The 9,570-nt window shown below is 38.5% G+C and overlaps 1 long non-coding RNA gene across 1 annotated transcript in view; it reads right to left on the reverse strand.

Moving 5' to 3' along the window:
• Positions 1-6,305: 6,305 nt before the first annotated feature.
• The window catches only part of LOC102773409, a 58,157-nt gene continuing 54,892 nt past the window's right edge, over positions 6,306-9,570 (reverse strand). The window contains exons 2-3 of the long non-coding RNA XR_001516028.1: positions 7,883-7,993; positions 6,306-6,402 (exon numbers count right to left, since the gene is read on the reverse strand). This is a non-coding gene — a long non-coding RNA (uncharacterized LOC102773409). The remainder of the gene's footprint in view (positions 6,403-7,882; positions 7,994-9,570) is intronic.

The following is a 9,570-nucleotide window of genomic DNA, read 5'->3' on the forward strand; positions in this document are numbered from 1 at the left end:
ACGTCTAGGACTATATCCCAAGAAACTAGAAACACCAATCAGAAAGGATATATGCACCCCTATGCTCATAGCAACACATTTTATAATAGCTAAGATTTAGAAGCAGCCTAAGTGCCCATCAGCAGATGAGTGGCTTAAAAAATATGGTACATCTATACAATGGAATACTACACTGCTGTAAAAGAGAAGAAACTCTTACTATTTTCAACAGCACGGATGGACCTGGAGAGCATTATGCTAAGTTTAATAAGCCAGTTGGAGAAAGATATATATCACACGATCTCACTCATTTGTAGAATATAATGAACAACATAAACTGATGAACCAAATAGAGACAGAGGAAAAAAATATTTTAGAAAATAATAAAAGTAATCATGTTATTTGCAGATTTTTAATATTTCCTACAACTTTTGTAATATGATATTATGTTAGTACAGTTTTAGTGATATTATTATATTTAAAATCATTTTTTCTTGAAATATTAATGTTTATTGCATGCAACATTATTATGTTTAAAACTAGAGGCCTGGTGGACGAAATTCATGCACTCAGGGGGGTAGGAGGGTTCCCCAGCCTGGCCTGTGCCCTCTCACCGTGCAGGAGCTCCATGATTGATCACACCAAAGAGGTAGGCCCCGCTCACCCATCTGGGGCACCTTGGTGGATTGTCCCAAAGAGGTAGACCAGAGGGGGGCGGGGAGTGTCCCGCCTCTGCTCTCTGCAGAGCAGCGGGAACCCCAGGCCTCACTGCGCAGAGCCATGGGCCCCGCCTACCCACCACGCACGCAGGGTCGCACAGCCTCCTGGTGATCGCTCATTTAGGTGATCACTCATTTAGGCATGAGGGCATCATGTCTTGAGGGCGTGAGGACCACTTAGGCTTTTATTAATAGGATTGTTTTTCTTGAAAAGTAAAACAAAAAACCTTAAGACAAAGGACCCAGTACATGCTCTCTCTCCAGAACCTGCCCATGACTTCATTCTTTAGGCTTGTATCTTTGTTTTCTTTCTGTTAGGGTCTCTATAAGACTTGAGAGTAGGGGATCATTGGGTTACAGCGGCTCATTCGGGCTAACCCCCTTCAAGCCCCTTCTTTTGCTTCTGTAACCTGATTCCTGAGTTCACACAGCCCAGCTGGCTCACTTCTTCTACCTCTGTGACTTTCTTTCTAAATGACCAAGGCAGTTCTCTGAGCATTCTGCTCCAGTCTTCACTTTAAGTGTACTTTTACTTTGCATGCTAAATAAACTTCCCCTTGCGCTAGAGTTCTTGGCTCTGAATTCTTTCTTTGCTGAAATCAAGAACCAAGAGCCAACATCGCTGGTGACACTCCTAGCTCAGAGACCACTTTAGGACCCTTGGCTTAGGGAATGACGATGCTACAAAACGGAAGGAGCCTGGTGATATCTGAAGCAGCCTCTGGAAGAGAGGCATTTTTCTACCCCCATGTTAACATCCGCCCTGGCCTGACAGCATGCACTCCTGTGACAGTAAGTTTACATAGCACAGAAGAATGACAGTCACTGGACTCTGGGTGAGTGGCTGCAGAGGCAGGCCTGGCAAGGAATGCTGACAGAAATATTGGTGTCTTCCAGGCTGTCTCTTTCTGGAAGTATGGAACAAGGGAAGAGAGGAGAGTAAAGAAAAAGTCCTGTTGCTTGATGGCTCAGAATCTCAGATAACTCTTGTATGTACATTAAAGAAAATCTTTTTCCTAATTTAAAGTTAGATTTAGTCTGATTCTTGATTCAAATCACCTACTGTTAAAGTTCCTGAGTTTTAAATGAGACCTAAGGTTCTTAACTGGAAAACAAACACATCCCCGCGATATAAAGCAAGCAAAGCTTTAAAAAGAATCCTCAGATCATAATGCAATGTTTGAGGAAGTGTGAACAATGTTTACTATTGTCAGCACTCAGGGAAGTGAGTACAGGAAAAACATTTTCTTCCATTTAAAAAACAAAAGGTTTTATTTGTTGATCTCTGTTCTTAAAATTATTGTTGCTTGAGCAACATTTTAATAAAATGTGCAATTTTAGTCAGATAGACAATGTTGTAGTTTGTTCACTCATTTGCTTATTTGTCCACCAGTTATTTGTGGAAGGCTAGTCCTGTTCCATCAGTCCGGCAAGCTTCAGTTCCAGAATTGGAAGCTCTCAGACCAGGCTTGCCTCGTTCCAGAGGTGAGAGCTAAGCGACAATAATTTTAAGACAGAGATCAACAAATAAAACCTTTTTTTAAAAAATTATAGTGTATTGGGTGCTGAGGTAAAGAGGGAACCAAACAAATAAGCACCGGCCTCATGAAGCTCCCAGTCTAAAGGGGCACACAAGCAGGCAAACCAAAAATCACAGTGGAATGTGATGGGTCCTAGGAGAGGAGAAACAATGGGCCTATAAAAACAGACGAGTGGGACACACCCACACTTGAAGACTTACCAAGGCTTCCTACAGGGAGTGATGTCTAAGCCAAATCTAAAGATTAAAAAAGTGAAGACAGGAGGTATGGAAAGGATTCTTGGAAGCAGAAGAATCTGGGTGAATAGGGCAAGAACAGTATGCTCAAGGAATGGGAAGAAATGCAGTGATTGGCTAAATAGTTCTGTGCTGATCGTATGGCAAATGAAAGAGTAAGAAGCAAGATTGGAATCCAGGAGTGTCTAAGGAAAACAGGAAGAGGTGGGAGGAATAAGCTGAAGAGACAGCTCAGAACAGAGATTAAGAACTGCCATTATATTTTGGGATGTCCTTCTCACATGCTTACATGCACAAGTAGGAGCTCCCACATAATGGCGAAGCTGCTGTTCTGAGGACCACACTTTTGGGCATCAAGGATTAAGAGAGCACATGGAAGTATCCTTTTACTGGTGGCTGGTGATTGCTGTGACACAGTCCTGAAGGCCTAATGGACTTCCATTAGCTTGGGAAGTCACAGACATGGAGTCCTGTTCCCAGGCACTGCAGCAGCAGTGATACTGGCTCTTCACCTTCACGAATTCCATGCATGTTTTCTTCCTGATGAATTGATGCATGAGCTGGGGAAAGCCACTTATGAGTCAAAGTCTCAAAATGACTGTGATCATTGCCTGATGGCTCACCAGAAACACACTGAGAAAGATAGTCTCCTATACACTGATGGTGGTTCTGAAGCTATCCTTCTGTAGAACACTGATGTCCCCAAACTTGGATAATAATGGCAATCTTGCACCATTGAAAGGAAATTTAAATGCTAATGGAAAACTTTTCTTGCTGGGTGGAGGGGGGCAAAGAGGAGAAATGGGGTTCATATGTAATAGTGTCAACAATAAAAAATAAGAAAAAAGAGAAAACTTTCCTTAATTTACAGATTTTCTTCCATGCCTTTCTCTTAATCTGTTGCTGCTGGCATCTATTTGAATGCCAACATATTCTGGGGAGAACCAAATAGGCAACAAACAAATTTAGGAGCAAAGCCTGGTGACCTGGTGCTGTGTGAGCTCATGGATAAGATTTTATATTACATTTGTACACTGTGGTCACACTGTCCTTGCTAAAACTCTTCCTAGTTTATATGATAGGATACATCAGGGTTTCAATATCTTTTCAAAGTGCCGCAGAAATGGACACATCAGAGGGGCATATTCTCTGAAATATGCCAGGCTCCTTCAACCTGCCCAGGTGCTTCTGTGCCTCCTTCTAGTTCAAAATGAGTGTAAGTCTCAAGATCATCTCTAGTTTGTCTTGAGATTGTCAGCAAGATGCCCAATCTCTTCTCTTTCTTTCTGGGAAAGAGACCAATATGCCTAGGCTACTTTGTCCTGCCTATGAGTCTCAAAACATTGCTCAGGAGAGGTCTTAGAAAAGTCTAGAGTGAGTTTCAAGCTGAGCATCTATGATTCCAAATAACATTGCAATCTTTTCATTTTAAAGCTAAAAAGACAAATTTTAGTGTGCTTTTCAACATATGAGGGAATATCAATATGAACATGTAATAACAATATGAAGTAACCCAATCCTTTGTTGTTCAGATTCATTTCAGTGTGAAAAGTGTTCAAAACAAAAAATGTAGTCAAATTTGTAAATAGAAGCTCATTTTGGCCCATGATGACACCGACCCTTGAGGTTAAACTGCTAAACTGCTAACAGTAAGTGACTGGATGATCCTCAGATGACATGGATAGTCAATGAGGAAGACAACAGGTGTCTTTCTCTGGGCATTATAGTTATATGTATGTAGGTGTCTTGAAATATGATGGTATTTTTAAAGACATAAGTATCTGATTGGCATTCCCTGAATTAAACCAACAATGACTACCCCATTAGAGGGTGAAGATGCTTTAGAACAGGGCTAGATAGTAAATATTTTAGGTTTTGTGGACCATATGGTTTCTGTTGCAATAGCTCAACACTGACCTTGTAGTGAAAAAGCAGTCATAGACCATATGTTTTTGTTTTCTTTTAAAGGATCTAGCTGTGTTCCAGCTTTACTTACAAAATTGGCATGGGCTAGATATGGTTCAAAGGCCATAGTTTGCTGACTTTCTACTTTAGAATATCATAAAGATACCACCAAATTCAGGCTTCTTCATTCTCCCAGTTCTGCACACCATATTCTTGGCCCTCAGTTTTAGTGCAGCTCGAGTTTTATAGCTCAGCAAATGTAGTTGCCAAACCCTGGAGAAACCATCAAGCCAGGTGGCCATTTGGGTAGATACTTCATATGCCAGTATAGCTATCTAAAACCCTACACCTTCTTCAAAGCATTTGTAAAATAAAGCATTGTTTAAATGTAGTATCCAAGTTTTAAAAACAAACCAATGTTCTTCAGAGTACATCTACTGATGTTATGATGGGAAAGAAGAGAGAGTGCCTTCCTACTCCTAGAAATACTTTGCAAAAGTGAAGCCCATCACTTATGCACAAGTGATCAAATTTGCCTTTTGTTTTCCCTTAAAATGTCAACTCATGACCAGTTTCTTATTGTTCTAACTCAAAGGTGGCCTGTCAGTCCAGCTCACCCTCTTTGTGACTCTCTCTCCACTCTCACATATCTGGGGATGCAGAAAGCTCTGTCAGAGGCCTGCAGAGGGAGGTTTTAAACTCTGAACCTCCATTTGCCTGCCCTTAATTAAACAACTCCTTCTCAGCCTGGGAGTTGGCACCCTTTACTGTGCAGAACAGGATAGAATGAAACTGAAGGTGAAACAAGTTCTTTATTTCTAGTACACTTAAAAATGTAGATTTTGGAACACTATGGTGGGTTTAAAGTGGAGTCTCATAGACTTGAGCTCAAGAATGCTTTTGTCCTTGGCCCAGTTACTTAAGGTCTTTGAGGTCCTGAATTTCAGCTTCTACTTTGAAGAAAATAAAGTTAATATCTACCTCTTAGGATTGATTGTAGTGAGTAGCAAATAGTAGCTTTTCAATAAATGATAGCTTCTGAAATATTTTCCATATCTTCCTGTATACCCGGAAATTTTTTTGTTTGGTCTATTCTGAAGAAGTGTTTTGTTGTCACTGTTTTACTCTCTTAAATCATCCAATAAACTGTGAGTGAAATGTAAGTGTATACACACCTAGAAAGCATGTAAAGGGAAAGGTCTTCAAACAGGAAAGACTAATGGTAGGAAAACTGATCGAACAGAAAGAAACCACAATCCCCAGAGTAGTTCAGGGTCATCAAATTCATTTGGTCTATTTTCTTTTGGAAAAGGAAGCCTCCAGGTTTGGTTTAAGCAAGTAGCACATAAGCTTCTTGAGAGCAGAGATCTTGACAGACTCACATACAGTCCCTGGAATTGCTCTTGGCACTTGGTGCCAATTAGTACTTGTGTTTTCAACTAATAAAGGGGCATGGTTTTTCTCAACTAATAACTTAGATATGATTTGCTTTTGTATTAACTATGAAAAGTTCCTGGAGCTCAGCATAAGGAAGGAACAGGGATTCTAAGGAGAAGGAGATTTAACATTGGACAAGGATGGTATAATTTACAGAATACTTACCTTCACATATACAATTTCTGAAATGATCATGACAATTCCCCAATATAAAAATACCTATTCTAGGCCAGTTTCTGGCAGATGCTGTATGTACATTGAGGCCATTCCAACAAGATTTCCAAATTTCATTTGTTTTCTGGAAAGAAAAACCCCACTGTTGCTCATAATTTATGGAGTGTCAGCATGATGCTGGGTATGCTGGGGTAAGTAGGAATCATGCTTCCCCAGAATGTCACTACGTGTCTCTGTGGTTTTCCACGTAGTAACATGGGAGAGAACAATAGCACTGACGCTGCATGTAGTTCACATACCTGAAAACATCATCATATGCTGGAAGTTCCAGGGGACCTTCTGCTTCTGGCCCAGGCTCAGGAGGAAGGAGAGGGGATATATGTTGCAGGCTCTGGCAACAAGAATTGCTAGCTGGGAAACATTGAGGAAAGCATTACTTAGTAAGGGCACTAGTCCTTGAGCTTTAAATATCATTTCCTTCAGTTTCTCTATACTATGACCCAGAAAACAGGGATAAACATGTCAACACATGTATGTCCAACTTCCTTCCAAAATTCATCTTTCAATGCCAATTCTGTTTTAGAAATAATATATATTTATATTTGAATACATTTGGTTTACAACAACCAATCCAATTTCAATCTCTGTAAATCTTCTCATCATATTTATTGTTGCTGGAGACTGACTTTATGCTCAATTCTGCTGAAAAGGAAGGCAGCAAGTGTGCAGGGTTGTGGCATGCTTCCTGAGCAGTGCTTCAGAAAGGATAAATGTGCTTTGGCTCCTGATTACCATCTCACTGTTCATCAATTATAGGCCTTGTATCTAGCAAGCTTCACTCTTTTTTTTTTCTTTTAGTGGATTTAATTTTGAGAGAAATTGCCTATATAAACATATGATACAACTAATGCTTTAAGAAGGATTTTACTAAATCCAAATTGTACACATTAAAATCTATGAAAGTATTGGTGGTAGTCATTTCTCCCCTCTGTCATCTTGGACCACTTCCCTGATAGTCTACCTAGTCTAGTTTACCCTCAAATGAGATGGAGCTGTTGGGAAGAGGAGCTTCCTTCTAAGACCCAGGTTTTGGATGAAATCTGAGGGTTGAGCTGAGTGTGCTGTGTAGAGAGAACAGGAGGCAGGTGCTTGGCTAGAACAGGGCTTTGAAAAAGGAGTTGACTCTCCTGGCTATAAGGTCATCTCCTGGAATCTGAGTGGGTATGTCCATTTTCCCAGTGGAAAGAATGATGACAGCCACTGACTGTCCTTGGGGACATCCCAGTGCCTCAGTATCCTTTTGTTCAGATACCCATTCCCATTGAGAGTGCCTACACACCAGGCCTAGCACTACAAAAGTCCTCTGCATTAAAAGTGAGGTTTATATTTTTTTCTATTATTTTGTTTATAAGAAAGGTTTTCTTATTAAAATAACCTTACATGTGCCCAATTATTAAGATATTGAAACATATCCATCATGCTAATTTCATTTGCTCTTTACTTTGCATATCCTATTTCAAAGTCCTTACAAAAAAGATTTTACCATCTTGTAATGAAAATATTTCTAAAGCTTAATAATCTTCTGATCATACTAATTCGGGTTAAATATATTTCTCTGTAAAGAATGGGTTGAAATTTTAATATAAATGATTCATAATTTTAAGCATATTTTGAATATTCAAAAAGTCACTCTCCTTTAGTTCCCCCTCCCAGTATTTCCCAAAGTTCTTATGTTTAACCATACGCATTTAACTAGAAATTACATATATACCTTAAATTTGAGCCCTGTAGTAAGCCTAAGGAAATTACTTTAACAATTTAACAGAATAATCGGTAAAAGTAAGTAGTTTGTTCTCTTTCGTCAGCCCCTATTCTGTATTTCAAAGGATACAAAGGTTCCAAGTATAAAAAGGGCATTAAAGATATTCTGGAATGTGAACATTGCCAGACCCATGTAGCAGAAGATGACATTCTCAGCCAAGAAGTTCATAAATTCAAACAACTGAAAACAAAGCAGAAACCAAAATCATTAATGATGACTCAGGTTTTAATTCACTTAATCACCTGTATAATTAATATAATGTATGAAAACTTTATAAAGATATGTTTTCCCATTATCACCTGGACCATCCAAGAAGAAGCATTTGGGGTGTACAGTTTGATCTTCAATGGCTGAAGTTATAGTCTGAAAGTCGCCAACTGTTCATCATTCAGAGAATTTATCAAAACCTCTGCCTGTCGTCGCTTGTACAATTCATCACATGTATTTGTATTCGTTAATAAAGGATAGTTCAGAAGTTTGAAATGTGAACATTTCATCCATTCAATATGAATACCTCTTGAATTTCATTAAGGGCATGCATTTCACAGTTTACACAGGCACCTTCTCTTCAGTGTAATTTCCAACAGATACCTTCAATAAAATGAGATTTATTCTCATCCCATAATTTGTCTGCAGCAGAAGCACATCCAAACACACATATGTGTGCAAAAAGTTGAGGTAGTTGTTTGGGCATATTAAGGATGATTGCATCGTCAATCATATCTTTCCAGATAGTGTTGTCTATTAATAATCCTTGTTGTTTAGCAGCTTCATGAAATATTTCATAAATTATACCTCCTACAGTTCGCATCAAAACTTACCGCACCTTTTACATGCAGAAGCAAAAGTCTAAGGTAATATCATTCTGGTTCTCTAAAGCTCACAGTGAACAGTCTACCTATTACTTTATTCCCACCCTTTTGGCGTTTTGTCCAGAAAGAATTAGTAAACACATAATGCTGTGGAATCTCCCAATAATAATAATTACATGCTTCAGAATCTTTTCTATTCAATAAAAACCAAGCCATCTATAACTTCAGCAAAATCATCAGTATGAAAATACAAATTTTATTCATTTGGCAAATGAATAGCTAATCTTGTGATTGCACGAGATTGGTCATGCATTTGTATTGAAAAAGTCTCCAAACAACCTTAGGAGCGCTCACATACCTGGAGTCAATGAAGCCCTGTACTTTATCATGATTGATAATATTTTTTTCAGAAATTTGAATATTTCCACAATAATGCCCTTTATAGATGTATTTAAATAAATATTTGACACTTTTAATTGATGCACAGACTTCAATGTTTATATGACAGTTATACTTAAGGCACAAATATGGGTTATAAGGGACAATCCAAGTGTTATCGACAACTTTATTTCCAATAGACATGGTGCTACCAGATCTTTGTTTGTATTTGGGTTATCCATCAATATTTCCAGTGTTCGCATTTTGAAATTCTTTCGGATATCCCTTTGAACATTTTCCATAAATGACTGTTTGGATTTTGTATTCCACATTGTCTATGTACCATATTTGATTTTACAATATGAAAAAGTCAAGGACACTAGTCTTCATCCATAATTTCTGCCTTAACTATATGGTCAATGTCATCTTCTGTTCATAATTTGGATTCACTATCTAATATCGATAATATGTGAGCATGATGCAGTCCATGTTTCTGAAATTCAATGACATGAATCTTAGTTATTACTTTGCCAAATAAATTGAATTTACATATATCAGGAAGAAGAG

The sequence above is a fragment of the Myotis davidii genome, unplaced genomic scaffold, assembly GCF_000327345.1.
Source record: "Myotis davidii unplaced genomic scaffold, ASM32734v1 scaffold1449, whole genome shotgun sequence".
NCBI lineage: Eukaryota > Metazoa > Chordata > Mammalia > Chiroptera > Vespertilionidae > Myotis > Myotis davidii.